Genomic DNA, 16,556 nt, shown 5'->3' on the forward strand with positions numbered 1-16,556 from the left:
GGGTCTGCAAATGGCGGCAGCCGTAGCCACCGCCATTTCTCTCCCTGCAGTCAGCTGTGATAGGCTACGTAAATGTTTACGTAGCCTATCACGGCTGAGTTAAAACAAAAAACAAAAAACCGCGCATATGCAAATGGCGACACCCATGGGTGCCGCCATTTACGTTCCTCATTTTGGCACGTCTACGCTATTTGCTACGCTATTTGCTTTCCCCTTATTTTCGCCGTAGTCTACGTAAATGTTTATGTAGACTAGACGTGCCAAAATAAGGAACGCAAATGGCGGCACCCATGGGCACCGCCATTTGCGTATGCACAGTTTTTTGTGTTTTTTTAATCAGCCGTGATAGGCTACGTAAACATTTACGTAGCCTATCACGTTTTTTTTCTTAAAAAAACTTGGAAATGGTGGTGGTGGCGGCCGGTCAGAAGACCGGCCGCCGCCGCTGCCGCCACTGCCGCCGCCAGGGAGATTTGCCCAAGGTAAGTCCCGTCCCGGGGGGAGGGGGGGGGAAGACCGTTTCACCACCGATTTCGGGGGGCCGAATGCGCTGGCATTCAGCCTCCCCAAGATTCGTGGCGAAATTCTCTGACATCCCTACCCTAATCACAGCTAGCCTCCTGGGCTGCCTGCATGTCCTGCTCTGAAAAAGCCCCATGGGAGGAATGCCCTGATGGTGCCTAAAACTGGGCTTTAATTGAAGTGTAAGAAGTTGAGGAGGCCACAGGTGGCTGGAGAGATGATCGTACAATGAAAAGCAGGACACTTGTGCTCACTCCTTGGCCACCTCCTAAGTAAGGTAAGCCCTTGAAACCCAAACCCAACCCATGAGAATTTAGTCAAAATTTCTTCACTGCTAAATTGCTTTTTGAAAGCAATGTATCTTCTATCAAATTGAATGAGAATAGTAAAAAAAAAAGGAATGAGAGAAATTTTCGGCACTGCACTAGTTCTAAAGAATGGAATGGCAATGGGTAGTAGAGAACTGCTAGTTATGTGCTTCACAAGTCAAGTAGTACACATGGCCTTCTAAAGGGCTCCCCATATAAGACCACTACATCCAGGGTCTAAAATTACCAAGCTGCACCACTGAATCTATCAGGGGATAGTCACAAGAGCCAATTGGACCCTCCCTGTGGAGAGGCGGTATACCTCTGAAGTCACAAGCTGGGAAGAAGGAAAAGGCCATCACATCCACCTTGAGGGTGTCCAGAGGGGCTACTGACTGGTCACTGCTTGAAACAGCATGTTGAATGAAATAGGCTTTTGCCCCAATATGGCAAGGTAGTTCTTATATTCTTAACCGCAGCAAAGCAAGCCTCTGTCTGCAGTCAAAGCAGATTTATACGACCAGGCAGCTGGCTTGCAATTCTGAAATCATTTTCTTTGGAGCGGGCCTGCCGTAGTCAAAGGAAGCCCTCGGCACCAAGCAGCTTGAGTCTGCAGCCATCAATCCCAGCATATCTACAGAGCCTTGCCATGAACCCAATTGATCATAAATTTCAGTTTTACTTTCTTGTCATAACAATCCAGGAGGCAGAGGAAAAGGCTAGAATCTCTCTCTCGCTCGCTTTTTCTCTCACGCACGCACGCACGCACGTGCACACACACACACACACACACTCAAAGTTGTCCAAATGATGCATTCACAAGACATTTGAGAAGCACCAGTTTCCTAATATCAACTTCTGGGTCAATGCAATTTTTACTGTAAGTTAGTATCGTGGCACAAGTCTAAGCCTGAAACACATATGAATGTGAAGGAACAATGAAGGATCAACTCCAATGACCATCTTTTTCCTTCCTTATGCCCTTTTGCACTATTGCATGTCATGACTTATTTAGGCCAATCTCTATAGCCTCTATTAAAGACAGCCTTCCCCAAGCTGATGCTCCCCAGACGTTGTTGGACTACAGTTCCCATCATCCCCAGCCAACCTGGCCAAGGATAAGTGGAGCTAGGAGCTGAAGTCCAAAATTCCAAGTTGAGTAAAGCTGAAATAGTCCCTTCCTGACCTGTTGCCATTCCCCACTCTTGGGGCCTGACCAATCTTGAGGCCTCCCCTGCAGCAACCACATGGAAAAGCCAGCCCATATGGACTTGCAAGGACATCATCCCATGGAGAGATGTTGTTTATGCATGTCTCAAGAGCATGAACAAAGCTTTTTTGTATTTAAGGAAAAAAAGACACTGCCAGGATGTAGTAGGGATGTATGAGAACTCCAGGGGGGTGGGGTGGGCACAATGGATTCTTCTGGTTCAGCACTGTGGATTTCATTCCATTCCCCTCTCCCCCCCCGGCATCAAGTCGATCTGTAGAGAGTTGAGCCAATACACAGATTCTTGTTTTTTTGTTTTTTAATGGCAGCAATTTGCACAATTTGGGCAGGGGGGGACATAACATTTCAGCAAATGGTGTTGAGGTGTGTGTGTGTGTGTGTGTGTGTGTATTTACAACCCCATTTGCACAAATTTTAAGATCCCAATAAAATTCACACAAATTGCCATTTGTGCAAATGGTGGGTCCTGGGGAAAAATAAATAAATACACAAAACGTTTCCAGAAAAAGCGGGGGGGGGGATCCACTATAATCTGCCACCCCTTACTAGGACAGAAATGCTCTGGAAGCCCATCAGGCTTACGTGGAATGGGATTCCCAGTGTCGCACACCCCTAAGATTAAGTCTCTGTCTCAACTTCTGTAGCCACAGACCCTTAGCCCCATCATGTCTGTCTCCCATCAGCCAAAGCAATTGTGCAAATTGCTGCCATTAAAAAAAAAAAAAAAAGAATCTGTATTGGCTCAACTCTCTACAGATTGAGTTGATGCCAGGGGGGGAGAGGGGAATGGAATGAAATCCACAGTGCTGAACTAGAAGAATCCACCCCACTTGCCTCCAGCTCAGCTTTGTATTTCCACATCCAGCTCATTAGCAAACCTGTTAGTTATCTCACTGGGTGACTTTGGGCTGGACTCTAACCACTACACCATACTTCTGTTATGAAACTTATGAAGAAAAAGAGACAGTATAATGGAAAGTTCTTTCTGAAGCAGTCACACTTCACTTGTACAAATGCAGCATGAAGGGAAAGATCAGCAACCTTCTCTTTGTTTGAATAAAAAGCACACTCTGCACATGCTCAGGGAATGGACAAAATGAGGAATAAACATACCAGGGAATATAAAGAACTATATTCTTCCACTATGTGTATGTGTGTGTGTGTGGGGGGGGAATCTCCCTCAAGCCAGCTGTTCCCTGGAAACCCGCCCCCCCCCATTCACCCAAGGGTCTTCTGAGATAACTAACAGGAAGTCTGATAATGAACTGGATGTGGAAATACAAAGCTGAGCAGAGAGAGAACCAACTCTGAATGTCTACTCAGAAGTAAGTCTTACTGAGTTCAATGCAACTTACTCCTACACATGTCAGCACCCCACTTGCCTCCAGCTCAGCTTTGTATTTCCACATCCAGCTCATTAGCAAACCTCCTGTTAGTTATCTCAGAAGACCCCTGGGTGAATGGGGGGGGGGTTTCCAGGGAACAGCTGGATGGAGGGAGATTCTACACACACACACACACACACACACTGGAAGAATATAGTTCTTCATATTCCCTGCTATGTTTATTCCTCATTTGTCCATTCCCTGAGCATGTGCAGAGTGTGCTTTTTATTCAAACAAAGAGAAGCTTGCTAATCTTTCCCTTTATGCTGCAAAATCTGTGGCGGAATGGCCTGCCCCCCCGCCCCCTGTGGATCCGCCTGGGACTTACCTGGGGCAGATCTTCCGGGTGGTGGCAGTTTGGCGGCGGTTCGGCGGCGGTTCGGCGGCGGTTCGGCGGCGGTTCGGCGGGGGTTCGGCGGCGGTTCGGCGGAGGTTCGGCGGAGGTTCGGCGGCGGCAGCCGGTCTTCCGACCGGCTGCCACTGCCACTATTTCCCATGTAAAAAAAAAAAACAAACGTGATAGGCTACGTAAAGATTTGCGTAGCCTATCACGGCTAGGTTAAAAAAACAAACAAACCTGATACGTAAATCTTTACGTAGCCTATCACGTCTGACTTTGAAAACACACACTCGTGCGTACGCAAATGGCGGCGGCTATGGCCGCCGCCATTTGTGTTCTTTATTTTGGCCCATCTTAGTCTACATAAATATTTATGTAGACTAAGACGGCGAAAATAAGGGGAACGCAAATAGCGTCCGCTACGCTATTTGCGTTCCCCTTATTTTTGCCATCTTAGTCTACGTAAATATTTATGTAGACTAAGACGGGCCAAAATAAGGAACGCAAATGGCGGTGACCATAGCCGCCGCCATTTGTGTACACACGTGTGTGTGTGTTTTTAAAAGTCAGACGTGATAGGCTATGTAAAGATTTACATAGCCTATCACGGCTGACTACAGGGACACAAACAGCGGTGGCTACGGCTGCCGCCATTTGTGTCCCTGCTAGCTAGCGGCCGGATGTCCAGCTGCTGGCAGAGCCTGCCGGCGGCTCTGCAGAATCCCTGCAGAGCACAGCTGGCCAGCCAGGATTCCGGGGGGGAGGAACGGAGCACTTCCCCCCCCGGGCAGAGCCAGATAAGGCCAATTTCATACATCCCTAATATGCGTTCCCTTTTTTTTCCCATGATAGGCTACGTAAGTATTTACGTAGCCTATCATGGGAAAAATTGTGAAGCGAATCGCAGCTGCAGACGTGGGTTCTCCGCGATTTTTTTTTTTTTCTGATTCAGGCATGATCTTCAAAGATCCGAACATTCTTCAATTTTCGCTGGGCTGGTGCGGACGCAAATAGTGTCCTGCATAGGGGACACCATTTGCGTCCCTACGGTAGCCCATGATAGGCTATGTAAATATTTACGTAGCCTATCATCGCTAAAGCGGGGATGCAAATGGTGTAGGGGACACCATTTGCATCTCTGCTTTAGCTGTGATAGGCTATGTAAATGTATACGTAGCCTTAGACGGGCTAGCGTAGGGATGCAAATGGCGTCTGCAGCAGCCCGGCAGCATCCAGAGCCACTGCCACCGCTGCTTCATCTGCTGCTGGAACAGCCACCGGAGCTGCCGCCGTCGCCACCACCAGGTAAGTCCGTCCTGGTGTTATAGAAATTTCAGTTGTAATATGTCTGTTATCTAGGGATGTACGAAAGCCATTGACCGTTTTGCGAATCTGCTTCGCGGTGGGGGGGGAGGCACTCCGTCCCTCCCCCTGGAATCCTTGACGGGGGGGAGGCGCTCCGTCCCTCCCCCCGGAATCCTGCCCTGCCGGCTTCACTCCACAGGGATTTTGCGGAGCCGCCAGCCGGCTCCACCTGCAGCCGGACATCTGGCCGCTGGGCAGCAGGGATGCAAATGGCAGCAGCCGTAGCCGCCGCCGTTTGCGTCCCTGTACTTAACCATGATAGGCTACATAAATATTTACGCAGACTATCACGGCAAAGTAAAAAAATATGCGTACGCAAATGGCGGCGGCTACAGCGGCCGCCATTTGCGTTCGCTATTTTTAGCCATTCTAGCCTACGTAAATATTTACATAAGCTAGAATGGCTAAAAGTAGCGAATGCAAATGGCAGCTGCTGTAGCCGCCGCCATTTGCGTACGCTGCGCCCAGCCAGGAGACCAGCTGCCCCCGCTGCCGCCCCCACACCCGCCGCCAGCTCTGCACTTTCTGCTGCACTTGCCACCGCACCTGCCACCCCGTCTCCACCACCACCACCAACGCACTTTCCGCTGTTGCCACACCTTCCGCCTCTGCCACTGCATCTGCCGCCCCTGCCGCTGCTGGCCTTTCCGCCGCCGCTGCACCTTCCGCCGCCACTGCCGCCACACCTTCCATCACCGCCGCCACTGCTGCCCCCGCACCTGCCACCCCCGCTGCCGCCGCACCTTCCGTCCCTCACCGCCCTTCTGCTGCTGCCGCCCCTTCCGCCGCCCCTGCCGCCACACCTTCTGCCGCTTCACCGCCGACGCTGCACCTGCCGCCAAAGCCGCCAAAGCTGCCACCGCATCCGCCGCATCCGCCCCAGGAAAGTGCAGTCCCGGGGGGTTCCACAGGGCAGGCGGGGAGGCAGGAGGCCATTCCACCACAGATTCCGGGGGGCCAAATGTCAGTGCATTCGGCCTCACTGGAATCCGTGGCGGAATTCTCCACCATCCCTACTGTTATCCCATGATTTTATAAGCTAGGCTATGTCTATTCTACTTCTGTGTGAGATTGCCATGCTAAACAAAGACACAGTGCCTTATCAGAGACTCCGGAATGCCAAAAATGTGTTTACGTAGTACACAACTATCTCTCTGCTGCCTCTCTCTACGCATGCCTGTGTATGTAAAAGGTGTTGTCTGTTTCCTGTCTCCCTTTCAGCTAGACAAAGAAAGTGGTAGAGAGCAGGCGTAAGACAGCCGCCAGAGACTTGTGTATATAAGCCTCTGGATCACATTACTTGATTGTGATCTTTGTTGGAGCATTAGCCCCAAGGGTTGCCTTATTCTGCAGAATAAAATTGTGTTGGACCAGATCTCTGCCTCCTCTCATTCTTAGTAAACAAATTGGAAAGTCTACCAGGGAAAAGAACACAATTTTTGTAACACTGGGGGGATTCCGAGGGGTGGCGGGGGGGGGGAGGAGGCCATTCCACCACGGACTCCGGGGGCGGATTCTTTAGAATCCGACTTCACTGGAGTCCTTGGCGGAATTCTCCACCATCCCTATGTTTTAATGAGATAGTGTTTAACCAGACAGGACACCGAATTCATTGCGATGGCTGGCGCAATGTAGATTGGCCCTAGAGTATCCTGGGTGGATTGTGGGCTCTTTCAGTTGCATGTGAGTGCTAGGGTTAAACCTCAGGCTAGGGTTAGGGAGAACTGGCTCTTCTGACAGGAACTGGGGCCTCTGAATAGCAATAGCCTAGCTTGGCTAGACAGACTGAGTGGGTGACCAGGACGGCTTGCAGCGGGTCTTGAAGTGTATCATGTGGATTGGGGGTGTTTCAGTTACATGTTAGGGTTAGGGTTAAGCCTCAGGTTCAGGTTAGGGTAGGGATGGCGGAGAATTTCTCCCCAAAACATCAAGGGGACGAGCGCCAATGTGTTTGGCCCCACGAACAAGTTTCGGGGAGAAATTCTCCGCACCCCACCCCAGGATGGGACTTAGCTTTCCCGAATATCCCTCCCGGCGGCGGGTCCAGCCGGCGGTTCGGTGGGTCTTCATCCGGGGCGGGAGGGGCAGCCGGTCTTTCGACCGGCTGCCGCCATCGCCGTTCCAATAAAAGAAAAAAAAAATGCCCCCGTGATAGGCTACGTGACGATTAACGTAGCCTATCATGGCTAGATTTGCAAAGTCAGCCGTGATAGGCTACGTAAATCGTCACGTAGCCTATCACGGGTGACTTAAAAAAAAAAAAAAGCGCGTACGGATAATGGCGGCCCCCATAGGGAGCCGCCATTTACGTTCCTTATTTGGTCGCTGTAGTCTACGTAAAGATTACGTAGACTACGGTGAAAATAAGGGCAACGCTATTTGATTTACGTAGCCTATCATGGCTGACTTTGCAGATCTAGCTGTGAGAGGCTACGTTAATCGTCACGTAGCCTATCACGGGGGCGTTTGTTTTTTTTTAACTTTTAATTTCGCGGCCAGGCGAGGCGAGGCGCTTCCTCCCTGGCCTGAATTTCGGCCGGGCGAGGCGGGAAGCCTCCCCCCCCTGGCCTGGACTTCGCGGGGAGAGCAGCGAAGCGCCTCCCCCCCACCGCGAAAAGCTGCGAGACCAGGTAAGTGACTTTCGTGCACCCCTAGGTTAGGGTTGGGGAGATCTGGGTCACCCTGCCTGAAACAGGGTGGAGAAGCCTAGTTTGGCCAGACAGACTGAGTGGGCGACCAGGACAGCTTGCTGAATCTTTTGGGGTATACCAGGTAAATTGGGGGCTATTTCAGTTGCACTTGGGGGTTAGAGTTAAGCCTCCAGCTATGGTTAGGTTTGGGGAGACCTGTGTCTTAGAGCAGGAAGTGGGGCCTCAGAAAAGCCTAGCTTGGCAAGTCAGACTGTGTCGGCCACCAGATGGCTTGCAGAGGGCCTTAGAGTATCCCGATGGATTGGGGGCTGTTTCTTTTAGCTCTGTGCTGAAAATTTCTGCCACATTTTTTTTTTTACCATTGTCATTCAATTTGATAGAAGAGAAATTGCTTCTGAAAAGAAATTCAATGGTGAAGAAATTTTGGAGAAATTCTCATGGGTTGGGTTTGGGTTTCTTGGGATGACCTTACTTAGGAGGTAGCTGAGGAGTGAGCACAAGCATCCTGCTTTTCATTGTCCAATCACCTCAGGCTGCCTGTAGCCTCCTCAGCTTCCTACACTTCAATTAAAGCCCAGTACACTATTTGCGTTCCCCTTTCTTTTCTTCGTCTTATTCTACGTAAATATTTCTGTAGACTAAGACGGCGAAAAATAAGGAACGCAAATGGCGGCGGCCGCCGTAGCTGCTGCCATTTGTGTACACGTTTGTTTTTTTTTACCCAGAGCCCTCCACGGCCAGAAATCTGGCTGCAGACAGCCCTGGCCTGGGCCTGGCCAGCTGCCGTGGACCACAGCCGGCCATCGAGGATTCCAGGGGGGAGGACCGGATCGCCTCCCCCCCTGTTGCAGATTCCAGGGGGAGAGACGGAACGCCTCCCCACCCATGAACAGAATCTGCAGAAAGGTAAGTGGCTTTCGTACATCCCTAGATTAGGGAAGCTCAAAAACACCATGACAATAAATTATATTGCATTCTGAATGAGACAGAACAGTGGAATCCTCTTTCATGAGGGAGAAAACTTTCAGGAAATTGGAGGGCAGATTTTGGCAGAGCACTAACTTCACCTCATCCCTGGAGATAGACACAACACTGCCCCCACCTGCATTGCGGTGGATGCAAACTGGGGCCAGCCTGCCAAGACAGTTGATGCTGTTGCAGCACGAAAACCCCCAAAACCCTTCCCCAAAAGAAAGAAGCTGTGCTACAAGCCCTGCCAATGGGGAGCCCTAACTGGGAGAAACTGTGGAGAATGTCTCCTGCCCCTGGAGAAATTTGGGGAAATTGTCTCCCAAATTTCTCTACCCAAAAGTAAGGTGGAGAATTTCAAGAGGCCTTTTGTGCACAGCTCTATAAAATATGCTGAGAGGAGATGTTACCAAATTGGTACAGAGGCTGCCATGTGGCACCACTGTGCACAGCTTGGAGGGGTGTGTTTGCACACCAAAGGCATCAAGCACCAAAGTTTGCCATTTTATCCCCCTTTGAAAACGGGGTGGTGATGTTCTAACAAAGGTGATGGGTTCTCCTGACATCTCTCAGATTCTCCCTTAGAAACAATCTTACAAAAATATGACACAAGGAGAGAGGGATGGTTTAAGACAACATATGAACTCAGAGTTTGGAGCAGCATCCCCCCACGCAGAAGATAATAGGAATATCTCAGTAGTAGCTGATAGAAGAGGGAACTGTTTCTCTCGCTCTCTGAAACAGAAGGAAAAAAAAATGTGCTGCCTTTCTCTCTGTAATTGGTGACCATTTTGTTTAAAAAGCATGAAATTACCACTTTGCCTTTCCAAGGTAGTGGTTACTGAGGAGAAGACGATTATTATATCAGAATCAATGGGACTCGACCAAGGCCAGAAACTCCAGTCAGAAGTGATCAAGCATACCCCTTGCCCATTTCTTTGCATTTCTCAAGTTTGGGCAACCCTTAAAGTGGGGGTGCACAACATTTCAGCTCTCAGGGCCACATCAGCATGCACGCAAACACACACACACACACACACACACACACACATCATTAGCAGTGGAAGGAAAAGAGCAATCCATATGACGATCACTGCGGGTGGGAGTTTGGAGTACAACTGGCAGAGAAAATAGTGGTAGGGGGCAAGTTAGGGCACCCTTTGAGGTGGCAGGTTAGGGTTAAGGATGGAAAGGTATTCCAGCAATGCTTTCCCATTTCTTTCTGAACAGTGCTGTGGGCAAATTTACTTTTATGGGGGTGGGGGTGTTAGATGCACACTTAAAAATCTTGAGTGTATATCCAAAATATAATGTTTGAGTGGGGCACACACATGTTTTGAAATACTCAAGAGTGAGGCAGATGGACTGCAGCTCCCTTTGGAAGGTAAGGACAGAGGCAAGCCCAGGTTTGCTGCCACATAATGCATGGAATGGCCCTTTTTCACCATATCGGGCCTACCTAGGGTTGATTTACACAACCATGTTTGATCATTTCATGACACTGATAAGACTAAGTGAACTGTCTCCATTAAGATTGTTGTATTATTTCTGGCAGGGTTCTTATGGTGTTAAAACCTCTAAAATGAAGGGATGTACAAAAGGCATTTACCTTTCACAGATGCTGTTTATGGTTGGGGGGGAGGCGTTCCGTCCCTCCCCGCGGAATCCTTGCCAGGGGGGGGAGGTGCTCCGTTCCCCCCCCCCCGGAATCCTGGCCGGCCGGCTGTGCTACGCAGGGATTCTGTGGAGCCGCCGGCCGGCTCCACCAGCAGCCGGACATCTGGCCGCTGGCTAGCAGGGACGCAAATGGCGGTGTCCCTGCAGTCAGCCGTGATAGGCTATGTAAATGTTTATAAACAAAAACAAAAACTTCCGTACGCAAATGGCGGAGGCCATTGCCGCTGCCATTTGCATTCCTTATTTTGGCACGTCTTAGTCTACGTAAACATTTATGTAGACTAAGACAGCGAAAATAAGGGGAATGCAAATAGCATAGCCAAATAGCCAAAATAAGGAATGCAAATGGCGGCGGCCATGGCCACCGCCATTTGTGTACATGCATTTTGTTTTTGTTTTAAGTCAGCCGTGATAGGCTACGTAAACATTTACGTAGCTTATCACTTTTTTTAAAAAAAAAACCTAGTTGTGATAGGCTACGTAAATCTTTACGTAGCCTATCATGATTTTTTTAAAAAACTGGAAATGGTGGCAGCGGCAGCCAGTCGGAAGACCGGCCGCCGGAGCCGCCACTGCTGAACTGCCACCGGAGCTGCCGCCGAAGCCGCCGCCACCGCCAGGAAGATCCGCCCAAGGTAAGTCTCGTCCCGGGGGGGCGGGGGGGGCAGGCCATTCCGCCAGTGATTTTGGGGGGCCGAATGTGCTGGCATTCGGCCTCCCCGAGATCTGTGGCTGAATTTTCGTACATCCTTACAAAATGGACAGAAAATCAAAGAAAAGAGTTTCCCCATTACTGCATTTCTAAGCTGTAGCCCTGGTGAATATCTATCTGTCCTCTTATTGTTAATGACACCTTGCCCAAATAGGAATGGGGAGAGAGAGCAGGCAGTCCTAAGCTACCTTGGAAAGGATTGTATTTGGGGAGGGGCACCATATGAGGTGAAAGCTCCATGCATGATGCATCTGGAGGGGGCAACAAAAGAATTGTTATCAGCATGTTTTTTCCCCTTCCCCAAAGAGCAGGGTCTTTTCCCTGGTCTCATGTTATGTCTCTGACATGCAGCATGAAGTCAGGGAAAAATTTCCCAGTCCTCTGTCTAGGAACTTTGACAGGGGGGAAGAGAAAACAATCCCCTACCCCTACCCCCCCACACACACACCGTTCAGAGCAGCTGCAGAACAAGTCCAACCCCCTCCCCCCTCCACTTTGAACCTGGAAGAGGGAGACAGAAAGGGAAGTGTGAATCAGCAACACTCCAGTTCATCAAGGCTCTTCAAATTCCACCTCGAAGCTCGATCTGACTTGTGTCCTTACCATATTGCAAGTGTTGGGTTTTTTTCTTCTTTTTGCACAAACATCTCTGAGTATTTTTGTGCACAATTGCCCTCAAATGTATGTATCAATTGTGCAAATTTGGAAACATGCACATTTTTCTCCCATTGATTAAAATGTGTTTGTGCACATTTTTCAAAAGTAAGTTTTTTTTCATGCACATGTTTCAAATGTGCACATTTATGAATGCAAGTTTTTGTTCCACAAATTGCCTTGTGAGCTCAGAAATGTACAGACTTCGACTGCAGATTGCATTCCAGTCAGCATTTAGTTCCAGAAAGTGTGAACTGAGTAAATTCTGGTCAAAAAATGAACTGAAATAAATTTCTCATACCGCCCTAGAGACAGAGGCTCTACCTCTTCACACAACCATTATGGCCATGTGAAAGAGGGTGCATTCCTATGGAGCATACATCAAATCTGGGCTCTTGGGATGTTTGGGGGTACTCGCCCTATCATCCCTGAGCAGTTTTGGGGCTCATACTCCTTTCTGTAGAGCTGCTTGTCTTAGCCCAATGCATTCCTACAGCCATTCAGAAGGACATCTGAATATTTTGGCCATGCACAAGGAGGGGGCCATTCCTATGAAGCATGCATCAAATAGCTCAGAGCAACCAACGGGTACAGAGGTAGGCCTACATTGCTCTACCTTCCAACCCCAACTTGGAGCTGGAGATAGCAGGCAGGGGCTTGTTATGGCTCTGGGCTAACAACACAGAGATAACAACAGTGTGGGGATGTACGAATGCCTTAACTGGCTCTGTTCAGGGGCATCCGCGATGGGGGGCAGGTGCTCCATCCCTCCCCCTGGAATCCTCCCCAGCTGGCTCCTCTCCATGGCAACTCCACGGAGCTGCCAGCCAGGGCCGGCCGCAGCCAGATTCTGGCCACTCCTGGGCTGCTGCAACCACAAATGGCAGCCGCTATGCCGGCGGCCATTGGCATCCCTGCCAAACCATGATAAGCTACGTAAGTATTTACATAGCCTATCATGGCAAAAGGCAGGGATGCAAATGGTGCAGCGGCCACCAGTTGCATGGCTGTCTTTTGCCATGATAGGCCTCATAAGTGATAGGCTACATAATGGCAAAAGGCAGGGATGCAAATGGCGGCCGCTACAACGGCCATCATTTGCAGCCGCAGCAGCCCGGCAGCAGCCAGAAGAGGAGCCAGAACCGCCACCGCATCCGCCGCCAGGTAGGCTCTATCCTGGGGGGATTCCACGGAGTGGCGGGGGGGATTGCCCCGTTCCTCCACGGACTCTGGGGGGCCAGATTCTAAAGAATCCAGCCTCACTGGAGTCCATGGCGGAATTCTCCAACATCCCTACACCAGAGCCAAACAACGGCCAGGCTTCAGCAAAGCTTTGCAGCTGAGGAAGGGCAAGGTTCACCTAGGGATGTACGACAGTCACTCACCTTTTCAAAGGGTGACATTCACGGTGGGGTGGAGGCGCTTCATCCCTCCCCCCAAGACTCTCTCCTCCGGCCAACTCTGCTCCGCAGAGATTCCGTGGAGCCTCTGGCCATGGCTGCCCACAGCCAGACATCCAGCCGCTGGGCAGCCTGCAGGGACGCAAATGGCGGCTGCCGTAGCCGCCGCCACCATTTGCGTCCCTGTATTTTGCTGTGATAGGCTATGTAAGTATTTACGGCAAAAAACCAAAAACAAACAGCGAACGCAAATGGCGGTGGCTATGGAGGCCACCATTTGTGTTACTTTTTTTTTTTGTTGCTGTAATAGTCTGCGTAAATATTTACGTAGGCTAAAACGGCAAAAAAAAGGGAAAGCAAATGGCAGCCGCCATAGGGAGCTGCCATTCGCGTTCCTTATTTGGTCGCTGTAGTCTACGTAAAGATTTACGTAGACTACGGCGAAAATAAGGGCAACGTAAATAGCGTTGCCCTTATTTTCACCGTAGTCTACGTAATCTTTACGTAGACTACAGCGACCAAATAAGGAAAGCGAATGGCAGCTCCCTATGGGGGCCGCCATTTGCGTACGCGCTTTTTTTTTTTTTTAAGTCACCCGTGATAGGCTACGTGATGATTGACGTAGCCTATCACGGCTGACTTTGCAAATCTAGCCATGATAGGCTACGTTAATCGTCACGTAGCCTATCACGGGGGTGTTTTTTTTTTTTACCTTTCTTGGAATGGCAGCGGCGGCAGCCGGTTGAAAGACCAGCTGCTGCCCCCACCCCTGTCGAAGCCCTGCCGAACTGCCGCTGCAACCCGCCACTGGAAGTGACATTCGGGAAAGGTAAGTCCCATCCCGGGGGGGCGGGGGGGAGAATTTCTCCCCGAAACTACTTCGGGGGGCCGAATACGTTGGCACTCGGCCCCCCAAAGTTTCGGTGAGAAATTCTCTGACACCCCTACATTAGCCATGATAGGCTACGTAATTATTTACGTAGCCTATCATGGCTATAATGAGGAAGCAAATGGTGGCCGCAGACACAGCCGCCATTCGCAAGTCAGCACGGACGGCAGCAGGTAAGTGCTCCGTTTCGCGCGCCTTTCATGGGGGGGGGGGCAGGGAGCTTCGTTCCACCATGGATTTCAGGGGGCCGAATGCACTGGCATTCAGCCTCACCGAGATCTGTGGCAGAATTCTCTGACATCCCTAGGTTCATCCCTTCTCTACTTTAGCTCCAGGACAGGTTTGAAGGAAGCCTCTGGTTCACCTCGCTTACCAGAGTATGGCTCCATAGTTGCCATAGAAAGGGTGGAGAGAAAAACTATCAAACTTTGTTACTCTATGATGGCTGCTTCCTACAGACAAAACATCTTACCAACGTCGTCCTTTTCTATGTGCAGAGATGTTATTTAGTGGGCAGGATAGTTCAAATGAACAATCCCTTGCCTGTAATCTGAAGCATTACAACCATGCAATCAATATATATCCATGTGTACTGTTGATCATTCACACCTACTACCTAAAACACTCCAGACAAGTACATATTTATCCCACCTCCACATAAAACTGTGACTTAACAGAGTGCACCCATATGTAAAAACATACACACTGCATATGTACCAAACTTGTGTCTCTCACCAAACATGAGGGCTAGTAACATATTTATTTTTGAATGCAAAATGTCAGGGCAGGAGTCAGCAAGAGCCAGGTTTAGCTGTCCATTAATCCCAACTAAATTCTTCAGTCTCCATCACTGATTCCTTAGCTTCCTATCGAATTGTCTAAAACCTTTTTCCTTTTATGCTGTTCTCTCCATTGCTTGTGCAGTCCGCACTTGACCCATTAACTAAATTTGTTCTTTACAGAAGCTGTGCTCTGCAATTTATACCAGGGTCCGTACCACTGTGTACACCAGGTCATAATTCTACAAAGCTTTCTAAAGATTGCTGGCTATATGAAAGACGTTATACAAAACAGATTTGTAGTGTTATCGATTGTGCTGTTAGTAAGCCTTCTCCAGTGCAATATCCATGCACAGGCTGATCTCTCCAGTCAGGAGAATGATCTCTCCAAATCAGACCACTGGAAAAGAAAAAGGAAACTAGTAATGAACATTGTAAGCCATTACAATCATATAACACATAGGAGGAAATAGGGATGTACAGGTATTGTAAAATCCGTTCCTTCTGCTTTTTGCAGGTTGTCAGATGCCTTTCTGTCATCCACTCATTGTCAGAAATGGATTTTTCCAAATTTCCTGAATTTGTGCAAATTTGTACTTATGAAAATGGGCAAATCCCCCTCCCCCCAATGTGTAAATCTCCCCAAAATGTGCATTTTCATGCTTTAGCCTATGAGGGAAAGGCACATTTCCAGCCAGTGTTTTTTAACTGTGTGTATTTTTCTACAACTAAATTTGTGCAAAACACCAGGAAGTTTTTAAAAAAACAAAAAACTTGGGAAAAGCTGGTCATTTTTTTGATCTCAGAGGGCAGGCAGCATAGTTCGTTCTATGCCGGCTGTGAGGGGGTTGATATCTGACTCCCCCTTCCATAAGCGGAGCACCATCTCAGACCTCAGAGAGGTCTCCAGAGCAATCCTGTGGTCCCTGAGATGCTCTCTTAAGCACAATTTTTAACCTTTAAAGCTACAAGGACCAAATCAGCTGCAATAAGGATGGACACACACACACAAACACACACACACACACAGAAGACATTAAGAACTGCCAACAAAACCTCCTCTGGCAAAAATGCACCCTTGCATTTAATGTGCACATTTTTAATAATGCAAAAAGCAGCAGTGCGTGCGTGTGTGTGTGTGTGTGTGTGATAATTATCAGGACCTTAGCAGGCATGGCAGAACTAGAGTTTAACTCTTCGCTCCCCTGCTGCAATCCTGATGAAAATGACTCATCTAAATATGCTATCTTCATTGAGAGAAGGGGGGGGCGGACCATTAGTGCCTTTTTCCCCCCCTCCTAATGCAAATAGCAGCTTCAAAGGAGCAATTGTATCAGGACCACAGTAGGGGAGGAAAGGATTAACTCCCCTATAAGGATGGACACACACACACAAACACACACACACACACAGAAGACATTAAGAACTGCCAACAAAACCTCCTCTGGCAAATATCAATATATTAGGTGTTCTTTGGCAAAAGAACAGAGCTTTTACTTATAGAATTCCTTCCCACTGAAGGGTGAACTCCCTTTTTGCTTTCTACAGGGGGGGAGTAAAGTAGGGTTGGCGGAGAATTTCTCCCCGAAACTTCGGGGGGCTGAGAGCCAACATGTTCGGCCCCCCGAAGAAGTTTCGGGGAGAAATTCTCCGCCCCCCCGCCCCCCGCACCCC

General features: G+C 49.3%; 1 long non-coding RNA gene across 1 annotated transcript in view; it reads left to right on the forward strand.

Annotated features, from left to right (window-relative positions):
• The first annotated feature begins 7,612 nt into the window (after positions 1-7,612).
• Positions 7,613-16,556, forward strand: part of LOC146340487 (uncharacterized) — a 35,802-nt gene continuing 26,858 nt past the window's right edge. Inside the window, exons 1-2 of the long non-coding RNA XR_014783714.1 lie at positions 7,613-7,781; positions 8,528-8,708. This is a non-coding gene — a long non-coding RNA (uncharacterized LOC146340487). The remainder of the gene's footprint in view (positions 7,782-8,527; positions 8,709-16,556) is intronic.

This window comes from Heloderma suspectum, chromosome 6 (genome assembly GCF_057233095.1).
Source record: "Heloderma suspectum isolate Gila_16-S chromosome 6, 16-S_ref, whole genome shotgun sequence".
NCBI classification, from domain to species: Eukaryota; Metazoa; Chordata; class Lepidosauria; order Squamata; family Helodermatidae; genus Heloderma; species Heloderma suspectum.